Source organism: Moschus berezovskii, chromosome 25 (assembly GCF_049115385.1).
Source record: "Moschus berezovskii isolate FMDL1 chromosome 25, NW_MosBer_1.0, whole genome shotgun sequence".
NCBI classification, from domain to species: domain Eukaryota; kingdom Metazoa; phylum Chordata; class Mammalia; order Artiodactyla; family Moschidae; genus Moschus; species Moschus berezovskii.
In genome coordinates this window covers 11,251,562-11,264,716 of record NC_142484.1, presented here as the reverse complement: position 1 = coordinate 11,264,716, position 13,155 = coordinate 11,251,562, and the positions used below count along the sequence as shown (strand labels likewise).

The 13,155-nt window shown below is 48.1% G+C and overlaps 1 pseudogene; it reads right to left on the bottom strand.

Moving 5' to 3' along the window:
- Positions 1 to 2,671: 2,671 nt before the first annotated feature.
- Positions 2,672 to 13,155, bottom strand: LOC148773859 (pregnancy-associated glycoprotein 2-like; annotated as a pseudogene).

The window sequence follows — 13,155 nt, the reverse complement described above, 5'->3', positions numbered from 1 at the left end:
CTGAAAAAGTATCCTTTCTGGAGTATACTTAGCAACTTTGTAATTTGTGGGGCAAGTCATTTTGAAGGTGTTCTGGGGCAAATAAAAGATGCACTCATTAAAACTGACAAAATAAGAAAAAAAATAAAATAAAATCATCTACATTTATTTAAACTTCTACAATAAAAGAGAGAGAGAGAGATGCATGCCCGGTGATTTGCTTCTGGCAAGTCCTAAGGGAAGTTATATGACTGAATGTCTGGTTCATCCATTCATTCTGTTGATTTCACAGCTGCTATCACCCTGGGGAAAGAATGCTCATCAGATTAACACATAGTTTCTCACTAAACAGCAGGCTTAGAAAGGTTTCTAAGGCCAACATCAGGTGTTTTTGACATGAAAGGCGGAATGGGGTTAGTCCCTTATAATACGGAGAGATTGAACTGTGCAGGTTGTCATGGTAACAGCTTGTTGTGTTACCCTAGGAGATAAGGTAAAGTGACAAGAAACCAAAGACCTTTACAACTCTCTTTGCAGTGTGATTTTAGGCTTGAAGTAGTGGCAAGGAAAGGGTGACCTGTAAGGGTGAGGAGGGCAGTAATCAAATCCAGTGCTTTAGCTCCTCCTAGAGCCAAGAAAACAGAAGTGCCGGCTCAGTTACCATTCAGCTTATCTTCCACTAGATCCTAGGTGAGGAAACAGTGATACATTGTCTCTGTGGAGGGAACATAGATCAACACCTGTTCCTTTTCAGTCTCAGGCCCAGTCTGATCCTCTTAGAGTGGGAGGTATCACCCCCACAAAAGAGCTGTTGTCTGTACCTGTGGATGCCTCCCCACTTCCCAGCCCTCTCCACCCTGTCTCGGGCCCCACAGGTCTGCAGTGGCTCCCACGGTGGCCTTGCTGTCACCTGTGCCTGATCCTCTGACTTCTGTCCTGGGATCTGAATCAAGGCAGGAAATCCAGGATGGACATGCCTGGTGAGGATGCTGCACTGTCTTCCACATGCTCTGCCAGCCTGGGATCATCCTGTTTTATATTCTGTTCTTTACTCTCAGTATCCTACTGGAAGGATTCTCTTAACATTGAATACTATTTTCAGGCAGTTGGTTGCATGATGGCCTGTCTATGCTGTGGACACTTTATGTTGAATGGACTTTGGGATGTCTCAGATTTTCACTTTCGTTAGAGACTCTGAGGACTTCATTCTTGCTTCTTTATGTTTGTGGGTGCTTCTGATCATAGCTTTACATAAATCTTACAAGCAAAATTCCTGGGACAAACGCTGTACTTATATTTAGGACAAATCATCACCCTAGACTGTACTAATTTGCACTCTTACAAGAAGGGTTCAAGATCTTCCCCTCTCCTGTTTTTCCTACCTTTTCTATCACTGAAGGCCATAAATCTTTGGTCTACAATTTGGAATGGATAAAAGTGGAATGAAGGTGGAGTAAGACTATTGCTTTAAAGATCAGGTTTATCCTCATGTTGGTGGCACAGGCTACTAATATAGAGCCTCAAGAGTAAGGAGTACATTCACACGCACCAGCTCTAGCCCCGGGCTTAGGCTGATCTAGGGTGACTTTTCCAGGTGATATCAAGGCAGTAGCCATGCTGAGACCATGCGTGTCTCCTGACGTGGATGTAGCAGTATGTTCAAGTGGAAGCGTCTACTAACTCATCCATTCATTTAATCAAAGTGTATTTCTTGAGGGTGGCTACATATCTATCACAAGTGCTGGAGCCAGAAGATAGAAGGCATCTTTCCCCTGTACAATGGGGGGCATGCCTTCCCAGGGCTCATGGGGAGACAGTGAGCCAGCGTCTATACTTAACCGGAGCTGCTGTTCTCCACTTACTGGTGGTTTCTCGCCAACAGCCCCACTGTTTATGGTTCCACGGAGAAAACTTGGAGAACAAGTTTGACACACTGTTCACTTGCCTCTCCATTAATCCTGGTTCATGACATTTACTTTTAAAGAAAAATAACTGATTCTGCTCTCACCTTTTCCTTGTTTATCAGCTCTGCAACTGGACCTCTTTCACTCCCCACAAGTCGATCATAATCCAGGGCCATCCCAAAGTGGCCAGGCACATGTACCCGTGGACACATGGCCGAGCGGCACACATATAGTAACTGCACGGTTTAGGGCTGTGTTTCAGGATCGGGATGACAAGCCTAAAGTCAACACCCCTCCCCTCACCCTATGCTAACCCTTCCTTGTCTCCCTCAAGAGGAAGCCCTTTATTCCTCTGGCCTTCCATCCACACTATCATCATTTTCTCCATCTGGCCCTCCCAGTTGGGAGTTGTCTCTTTATCTGTCTCCATGACTTCGAGGTGAGTTCCTAGCCCAGCTCTGTATCCCTGGGGTCCACCACAGCACCTAGCACATAGTAGGTGCTTAGTAAATTTGTACTGAATGAAAAGATTACTGTGTTTTCCACCTTATTTATTCTTTCCTTCTCCTTCTCTATTCTGGATTTGACTCTGACCCTGCTGTCCCCAGCCTGGGCCTCTGCCTAGGGTCTCCAAATGGGAAGAAGTGATACTTCTACTCCAAAACTGGCAAACCGTGGCAGCTTGAACCAAATGGTTTGTGGGTCTGCCCGTGAAGGAAGCTCAGAGAGGCTGAGGGCTCTGTGCACTCTGGATTCCCCCGTTTACATGAATGGCATCCTCCCCAGCATCACTGGAGGTCAAAGGAAAGAGCTTGCTGGACCCTGAAGGATGGGGATGGCTCAGGGATCCACACGGATCTGTCACTTGCAAAGTGACACTGGATAGGACAAAGCAGGTGTGGGCGGAAGAGAGCTGGTGACTGGGGTGGAGAGACAGAAGGGAACCATCTCAGTGTGAAGGGCCTTACCCAGATCTCCCTGCAGCAGAAGGCCACTGCCAATGTTCCTCCAGAATGGCAAGAATACAGTCTAGTTTTATTACCCCTTAACATCTCTCTGAATGAGGAGGTGGTGGAATTGGTGGGGCAGCCATAAAAACTCTTCCACAGTCTAGAACCTCCCCCTGACACTTCCTTTGTGGCTGCCTCTAGTCACGTGATTCTGGAGTAAACTGTCAATCACATTTGGTTCAGGGTCAGGGCCACATGACCATGTAGGGCCAATTATAGGACCCCATGCCCCTCCCAATATGGTTGGTCCAGAACTGGACTCAAGATCTGTGTTGGGTCAATAAGATCCCTCCCTGGAGCCCTGATGCCTTCTGAATTTCTATCCTTACTGACTAGATGCTTTAGAGATATAAAGCCCTGGGGCAGGCAGCTGCAGTGTCCTTCAGTAGGTGTAGAAGCCTGAGGGAAGAAAGTTGTCAGGTTAAGAGAATCAAAGAGAGAAGAGAAACAGTGAGGGAGAAAGTTGTCAGGTTAAGAGAATCAAAGAGAGAAGAGAAACAGTGAGGGTGTCAAACTGTGAGCTGATGGCTTCTGATTTCTTGGGTCCAGTCCCTGAAACCTTTGGATGTGTTCTGGTTCCTGTGTCCCAGATCCCGGATCCCCAGTATCCTTCCAATAAGCCTCCCCTTTCCTTGAAGTCAGTTGGAGTTGGGCTCCTCTCACTAGTAGTTCAGACTTGATTCTAGGTCCTGCCCAGGTATGATCCACCTCTGCTACCCAAAGAGAGGCACCCATTCATATCAGCATCATTGAGATGAATCCTTTATTCTTTACAGAGAATAGGGCTTGCAGAGCTTCAAACACGGTTTACCAGCATCCCTGGCAGGTGTGCACTGAGTTGAGAGAATGTGTGTTTGCAGTGGGCCTGATTGATTCCTGAGCAGCCACAGCATTAACACTGCAGGAGCCAGGCCAACCCTGTTGTTTCCCCAATCAAAACCCGAGAAATACAGCCTCAGGAAGACTTCACACAGGATCCAGGTCTCCGTGGGGTGCAAGTCCTTTGTGCCCCCTCGAATGCTGCTAATACAGATGTTCTGAGAACTCTGGGGAGACAGAAACACACATCGGTCACCCTGGGCCACTACCTGCCATCCCTATCAATATCCAGACCCAGCATTCTTTTTGGTTTCATTTCCCTCCTTTGGTAAGAATCAAGTGGTTCTCTCAGCAACTGAGGAAGTGGGGTACAGCCAAGAACAAGAAGGGCCAAGACATGTGGGTGCCACGAGGCAGGGGGTATGGGAAAGGAAGATTGGGAGTTTGGGCTTATTAAATGAAACCTCATATAGAGGATGGATAAACAACAAAGTATTATGTATAACAATGGGAATTATATGCACTATCCAAGTTCGATGCATGATACAGGATGCTCGGGGCTGGTGTACTGGGATGAACCAGAGGGATGGGATGGGGAGGGAGGTGGGAGGGGGGTTCAAGATGGGGAACATATGTACAGCCGGGGCAGATTCATGTCAATGTATGGCAAAACCAATACAATAATGTAATTAGCCTCCAATTAAAATAAATAAATTTTTTAAAAAATATCCTGTGATAAACTGCAATGGAAAACAATATGAAAACTGCATACATATATATGTTTGTATATGCATAACTGAGTCACTTTGCTTTGCAGAAGAACTTAATGCAGCACTAAAACATCATCAATACTTCAATCATTTTTTTTAAAGACCGAGAGTGTCCTACAGTTCCGCTCACACTTTGCTGTTTCTTTCCTCCTCACCGCCACTCAGTTTTCTCTGCAGAGAATGCCTGTTTTCTCTCTCTTCACCACAAACTGCTCTCTTCTTAAACATTTTTTATTGTAATACTTTGCTGTTTATCCATCCTCTATATTAGGTTTCATTTAATAAGCCCAAACTCCCAATCCTCCTTTCCCATATCCCCCTGCCTCATGGCACCCACATGTCTTGGCCCTTCTTGTTCCTGGGTGTACCCCCACTTCCTCAGGTGATGAGGAAATAAAATTTGATTTTATATTGTTATTTTATAGTCAAATAGCAATATCATGAGCTTCAGGTGGACAGTACAAGGAATCAGACATACATATACATGTAGCCGTTCTCCCCCAAGGTTGCCCATCCAGGCTGCCACATAACATTGAGCAGAGTTCCAGGGCTACACAGTAGGTAGTTGTTGTTTATCCAACTTAAAGATGGCAGTTCCCACAACTTGTTCTTTACACTGCACTCAGGCCCTCTAGGAAGCCTTCCTGGATATATTCTTACCCTCCATGGCCACTCCAGGTTGAGCTGGGTGACTTACCCTGATGCTCCCCTCGTCTGTAGACCTCATCACCCCTAATGTGCCCCCAGCACCCCTTTGCAAAACCCCAGGGGGCACCATGTGCGTGGAATCCAGTATAGCACTGCCTCAACCCAAGCAGGCCTCTTTATGCCTCCATGAGGCTGGGGGTTTAGAATTACTGAAATTCCCTCTTTTCCTCAAAGCCTTCCTTGAGCCCGCAGGCCTGCCCTGAGCTCCCACAGGGAGCTGACGTTAAATCCTAACCCTGTGCCGGGGCTGTGCAGTCACTATGCTCCTTCATTCCCCTTAGCATCCAACCTTCTGCACAGAGAGGTCGGCTCCCCCAACTCACAAAGTGGGACTGGGGCTTAGCAAGGGGAAGTTGCAGCCGAGGACGGCGGTAACCATGTAGGTTAACATCCAAACCAGGACAACTGTGAGAAGAGAAGGGAGACTGTCAACCCCCATGGTGAGACAGCACACTGGGACCGTCCCCAGCCATCCTCCTTGTCACATGGCCTAGCTCACAGATTGCTAGAGCTGACTTTCCAGGTTTATCCATTTGAAGGCTCTGGTTGAACTGAAGCCTTTTGAGGGCAAAAGACCTTAGCTTTCCCTTCTTATGCCAGGCATCATGCCAGCACGGGGCGGTGTCTCCACATTTCTTTTCACAGGATGGATGTGCCAGACTGCCCTTCACTCTCAAGTGGTTGGTTTTGTGGGAGGCACCGGCCCAGCCACAGGGGCTCAGCAGCATCTGCAATGGTGTGACTTGGCCTGCAGAGGGCGCCCTCCTCCCAGAAGCGGCCCAAAGAGGGTTCCTGCAAGTGCCAGATTTGAGAACCAGCCCACAGGATTGGCCCCTCACCTGCTGAATATAGACTTGAGGGGGCACAGGGTAGTCAGTGCCGTTGATCATGAAGATGACAGGAGCAGGGCCCCAGTGCTCTGACCTGAAACCACATGCTGTAAGAGAAAGAGCGGGGGAGGCTGGTCTTGCTGATCCTTGGTATGCAAGGAGACCAGGAGTGACCCTGTGGCATGGCCCCTCACCTCGTGACCCTTGGAGGCAGCAGCATCGATGAGTTTCTGGATGTTGGTGACCACTTTACTTGGGCCAGTCAGCAAAGAGGTCCCGGTGTCCACAAGGGCCTGACATCCGCCGGAACAACCAACCACCATCCCGTTCACGGAGATGCTGGGAGACAGTGGGACAAAGCGTGCACCAGGGTCACTCTGAGTCTCCCCCTTGACTGTCCCCTCCCTGAAAGTCTCCTGAACAGTCAGGGCTTCAGCTCTCGCCCTGACTCTGTTTTCCTTTGCTCTGGTCATGTCCCCTTCTTTGACTTCCTTGAATGCAGTATTTGAATCCGCCAGGCCCTTGCACTCCTCAGGGCCTTGACAGGTTCCCGTCGCCCTTCCTAGAAGACCACCATCCCCTTTGTCTAGATAATTTCTCCTCGTTTTCCAGGTTCCAGCTTACCTGCCACACTTTTAGGGAAGTCTTTCCCCTGGAGTGGATTAGTCTCCTGTCTTGGTTACTCTCTCTAGACTCTTCCTCATGTCTAGCATGCACCACGGTGGTAATTCGCTATGTGTGTGAGTCATTTCATGTACATATGCCTTACTAGATGTTCAGTTCAGTTCAGCAAGTTTTATTCTCATTGCCTCACTAAAGTGCCTGGCACACAGTGGATGCACAATGTTTGTTGAAGGAATGAATGAATAATTGGAAAGATGAATGAGGAACACCCAGAGACCTGTGTCTGGTTTCTGACCAATGATGGGTCAGCCAACATAGTGAAAATGGAGGTTCCCTGGGGCAACAGATGCTCAGCTCAGAGTGGTAGTGGGGGAGACACAGGCTCCCTGGGAGAGACTGTCTCCCAGCACTGGCACCTCACTGGGCTCAGACACTAAGGCCCTGGCCAGGGGATGCCCAAGCTAGCCCAGAAGACCTCCAAAGGACAGCTCAGTTTTTCTCTGAGAGTATCGCACAGAATCTCCTCAATTATTGCCCCTTGCTCTCAGCCGCTTCTGGAACCCAGCTTCCTGATTCCCTAAGTCACAGCCCTTGCCCCACTGTGTGCCCAGTAGAGGGGGTGGGGAGCTATGGTTACATGGGATATCTCTTTTTATGAGTTGCTTTCGGGTCTCAAGACTGCAGTCAACCTCTCTCTATTGGTGGGTAACTTCTCCCAAAGGAGACCAGTTTTCTCCATTTTTTCAGGACTTTCTCTGTTTTTTACCTGTCTGTGCTAAGTGCTGAGAACTCGCTTGGTCCCAGTAACCCTGGACAGTTGATCATCTTATCACAACCCTATGATGAAACTCTTGTGATCCTCTGTTCACTGCACTTTAAGGTCCTCAAGCCATGCTCCCTGCCTCACAGCACAGCCTCCCGGGCTGCCCAGTCCTCTCTGGATCATCTCAGGACCTGGTCAGAAGTCTCTGCAGGAAGCTGTGATGATTATGAACCCATGGATATGTATCTGTGTTTGCGTGTGTGTTTGTATATGTCTGTGTGTGTGTCCGTGTGTATCTGTCTGCTTGTGTGTGTTTATATTTGTGCCTATGTGTGCATTTATGTGACTCTCTGTGTGTTTATATGTGTATCTGTGGGAGTGGCGTGTATATTTGTGTATTTGATAGAGCATCTGAGAGTACATTTGTGTCTGCCTGTGTCCATGTACACGTGTGAGAGCATCACTTGGGGTGACCCTCAGAGGGAGAGGCTTACCTGTCCATGGCTATCTGCCAGTACCCAGCTTTGGTCACCGGTACCCAGTTGAGCTCTCCATTGTAGTAGGCATGGTCCTCTCCACCAAACATCACCACGTTGCCACTCCCCTTCTGGCTGTCTTGAGAAGGAAGAGAGGGGCTCTTTGGAGGATAGAAATGCCGGGCACTGTGTGAGGGTTGGACTTGTCCACCCATCAGAGGCACTACTAGAGTCCCCATTTTATAGATGCAAAAATTGAGGTTCGGAAAGATTGAGAACCCAACCAAAGTTGGTCACCAGCCAATGAGTGACACAGAAGAGGTTCGAAGCTGGGCAAATTGACCGGACTTCTGAAGAGAGCCTGGTCCCCTCCAGTGACCTGAGTGCTCACAGATCCCCTCAGGGTACACCATGCTGGAGGGGTCTGGCATTTCCCTTATCTAAACTGTCATTTTTCAGAAAAGCCAAGCCTTGAAGGCACTAAGGGCATGGGTTCAGGGGCACCCAGGGTTGGCTTCACTGATGTGTGACCTGTACCATACATGATGTACCATTCATGAGGCCCCACATTCAGCAGGCCCCTCACCTCTGTCACCCTGTCTTGAAATTTCTACTACTTGTTGAACAAGGGGTCCAACAGTTTCTTTTTGCACTAGTTCCTGCAAACTATGTAGCTCATCCTGGGCTCCCAATGAAATGTTAGCAAGGAAGGAAATATTCCCTCCATCCCTCTCTTTTCTTCCATATCAAGTCCCTCAGAAAATCCTATTCTCTTTTCCTCCAACCTGTTTCCTGACATCTTTCATTGCTCTCTCTTCCCTCCATCCCCATGGACCAAGCTGCTACCCTTGAGCCCACAAGCACAGTTGTGTTTCAATAAAGTTTTATTTATAAAAACCAGTGGTGGGGCCAGATGTAACACTGGGGTCACAATTTCCATGGACTAGACTATCCATCAGGAAAAAGATGATCTACAATTTTTCACTCAACTGCAAGTATCTTACAGCTAATTTGAAGAGAGAGCTTGTCCAGCTCAGACTTATGTGCTCAAGTAGAAGGCAAAGACAGGCTCAGAAATGACACTTTGTTACTCCAGGTTGTCAAAGATGGGGGTTATTTCTGGGATGGAGAAGCTGGGGTAGCTCAAGCCCAGGATGCCATCAAAGGGTACATGACTGAACCCGAACTCCTCCAGGCTCAGGCCAAATGGCTGGGCAGTGCTAACAAGGTTGATGATCTGGGGAAGAGAAGAGAGTTCCGACATCATGGTTTGGGAAGTGAGGCTGAGACAGGTTGGTATGCAGATGGCATTAGAACCACAAAGAATAACTGAGACCTGGCCTTGGCCTCGCTTAACCTCAGATGGTGAGACCAAGTTGGGACAAGAATTCAGGTTCCATTTGTGTGGAGCTGTGTATTTAACAACAGCTGCTCCTCTGGCAAATATCATCTGAATGAGTCAAGTTGACCTCATGCCTTCTGTACATATGGGTCAGTCAAGACTCAGCTCCCCCTTGGGGACAAAATGAACAGAGAGCAGGGTAGCCTTCTCTTTGGCATCACTATGATCTAATGACAGAAATGGACGGAATTCATTGAGGTGCGTTGTGGATTCTGCATCTGCCCAGAAGACAGAAGTCCATTATACAATGTCACTGGAAGGGGTCTTATGAAGACTCTGCCTAGGAAACATGCACTTGGGGATGTATATTTGTGTGTGTGTGTGTGAGAGAGAGAGAGAGGGTGGGAGGGGAAATACTCAGGTACTTTGGGGGAGGCAGGTCATAGCTTTTATTAGATTCTCAAAAGCCCAATAGAGTGAGAAACCATTTATCGGGCCCCTCCCACATCTGTGACCCCTGCTTTCCCAGGCTGGATACCTGAAGCCTCAGACTTCCCCCAGGGGCCCCAGATCACTTTTGTCCTCTCCCAAACACCGCACACCAGCTTGAGTCATGACTGGCCAGACCAGCTCTACTACTCATCAGATGTGTAACCTTGGCCAGGCCCTTGCTCTGTGCGCTTCAGTTCCCTCATCTGTATCATGGAGCTAATATAGTACCTGTTGCGTGAGGTTGTTGCAGGATTAAACCAGTTATTTGCAAGAAAGTTCCCGGCACAGTCTGAAAATATGAAAGTGGGTGCTTTTTCCTCATCTCTCCCTGCTCCCAACAAAATGAACCTTGAGCTGCTCGTGGGCAAAGGAGCTGCAAGTCCACACTCCAAGCCCCTCTCTGAGTTAGCCACTCTGGGAGTTTGCATGTCAGCAAGGGCGCTGTCTCCCTAGGAACAGGGTCCTGAGGGGTAAATAGTGGTCGTTCCCAAGGCCAGTCCTGACTCAGCTTCTGTCGCCACGTTACCCAAACGGTGTCATAGCCGGGATCTGTGTTCATCCTCCCAGATCCATAGATGATGTTGAAGGACTTGTTTGTATACGGGAAGGTGGAGGACTCTTGAGGGTTGAAGGTAATGTGTGTATCTGCAGACACGAGAGATGAGTGTCTATCAGTTGCCAAGGGTGGAGAAGCGGGTGGGAGGGTGAGTACGAGATGGGGCGAGGGGCGGGTACTCACAACAGGCAGGACGGGAACAGTTGATGGAAGGCACCCACAGTTTAGATGAGCCGGTGTCAGAGAGGACCGGAACTCCTTAGGGGGTGTTCCAATGGTGACGTTACCAAAGAGGCGAGCTATGGGAGCCAAAGAGGGGTCAGTGCAGACCTGGCTCCCGTCGATTCCCACACTGCTGTCTCCCCCTGGGTGTCACGTGTGCCCTGAGATTCAGACTTTGCTCACAATTCCTGTGCTCTGCAGCATGTGGGATATTAGCTTCTCGACCAGATATTGAAGCGGCACCTCCTGCATTGGAAGCCCAGAGTCGTAACTACTGGACCCCCTGGGAAGTCCCGTGACTTCGTCTGAGAAGCTCTGCAGCCCCGCCTGCATGCCTCCTTCTCCATATGGTCTTCCCAGGTCACCCCAAGGCCACGCCCTCGAAACTCAGACCACGTCCGGTATACACCACACAGGTGGCCCTTCCATTTGACATGTACTTACTCTTTGCCTCTATCTAAGGGTGGCCTGTGCATTCATGAAGAAGAGGTAAGCCTTTTTCTAAAGTCAGTAACTATAAATATAGTGTCAGATTATTACGGCCTCAAGTGTCTTATGGGCCTCAAGTGCCTTGTGGGCAGTACATTTTTGCTGTTATCATTCTTGGATCTGCAGAGGATAAACTTTCTCTGCCTGAACAATTTCACTTGATGTGCAGTTGGCTTTATTTTTTGATCGGTTATGATTCACCCTTTATCTGTAACTCAATTGCTCACTTCTTTCAGAAAGAACAATCTCCCTCAGACTAATATCTTTGGCACAGAAGTGGGTGTTCACCAGCTAGCTGATAATGTTGGGCCCAGTCAACACAGCCAAGAGTTGAGGATGAGAACCTTCTCCTCTGGGAATGGGGTCCCCGTTTCCCACTGTTTCTGCCTCCTGCAGGAGCCCCAGCCCCAACATCCCACCTGGCACCTCCAAGTGAGCCCCAGTGCTAGGCCAGAGCACCAGGGGGCGCTGTGAAGCACCATCCCCCCAATATACTCACATCCATTAAATTCTTCAGGGGCTGAGATGAGAATTTCTGGTCATGAGAGGAATTCTGGGACAGGTGGTAAGCTTGTTCCTCCAGGAAATTGTTCAGCAAGTTTTTTTCCATGAGAGTTTCTCACGTGATCTTCATCTTCATTAGACAGATTCTTCCACCAAGCTTGCAGAAAAGGAAACAAAGAAGCAGCAGTCAACTGTCTGTGTTATAGTATGACTGCCATACCTGGTATTATAATGGCACTGTATATTTTCCAGGCATTTTTACGAGTACCATCTTTTTATTAGAATGCCATGCAAAGACCATGTCAGAGACGTCCATCTGAATACAAGTTCTGTTGTGTAATCATCAGTTCAGTCATTCAGTTGTGTCCAACTCTTTGTGACCCCATGGACTGCAGCACGCCAGGCTTCCCTGTTCATCGCCAACTCCCAGAGCTTGCTCAACTCATGTCCACTGAGTCAGTGATGCAATTCAACCATCTCATCCTCTGTCATCCCCTTCTCCTCCTGCCTTCAATCTTTCCCAGCATCAGGATCTTTTCCAATGAGTCAGTTCTTCCCATCAGGTGGCCAAAGTACTGGAACTTCAGTTTCAGCATCAGTCCTTCCAATGAATATTCAGGACTGATTTCCTTTAGGATGGACTGGTCAGATCTCCTTGCAGTCCAAGGGACTCTCAAGAGTCTTCTCCAACACCACAGTTCAAAAGAATCATGTGTAATCATGAATAAGCCGTATGACCATTTGGAGTCTCGGTTTCCCTTTGATAAAAAGGTGGAATGTAATAACCCCCACTCCCAATGTAGAATGTTTTGCATGTTAAGTAACATAATGGATGTAATATACCTGTTATATAGGAAGTCTCAACAATGAAAGCCTTTGCTGTGGTCATCTCACTGTATCTTTCTTAAGCTTTGAGAGGGAGTTAAAAGGGGCATCAATATCCTCTTTTTTGCAGAGGAGGAATTTGAAATTTAGGGAGTCTGTGACTTGGCTATGGTCACACTGCTTGTCAGAGGGAAAGCAGACAAGAATTACCCCACCACTCTTTCTCCAGGGCTGAATAGAAGAGAGGGGTGAGAGAGGAAGCTAGAAGATGGGGAACAAAGTAGGGAAACTAAGAGGCTAAAGAAGCAAGGAAGCATCAAAATTGAAAAACCGAAAGAAAACAGCACAGAGAATTGTGAACACACAGAGACATCGAAAGAGATGGAGAGATAAATGAGAGACATGGACATAAAGACAGACACATGAACACAAAATTAGAGAGGGAGGAGAGAGAAGACCTAGAAGCAAATGAAAGAGAAATGGTGTTCCACAGAACCACACTTGCATAGGCTGTGCACCAAAGAATTCCAGAGTGCCATCTAAACATAGATCATTTTGTGACTGGCACCCCCAGAATTGTGCAACTCTGCAGGCCTACCCCAAGACCCCGGAGCCCCATGAGGCCCATGGCAAGGACTTATCAATAAGTGAGGGGTGAACTTTAAATCTGTCAAAGAATGATTGCATATTACCTCCTAACCCAGAAAGAGAGGTGATGCCACTTACAGTCCCTCTACTTACATGATTACACACTCTGAGAAGGCCGCCAGCCCGAGGAGCCCAAGTCACTTCATGTTTCTTTCCTGGGTCCAGGTACACAGGAAAGAGCAGGTTCTTGGCAT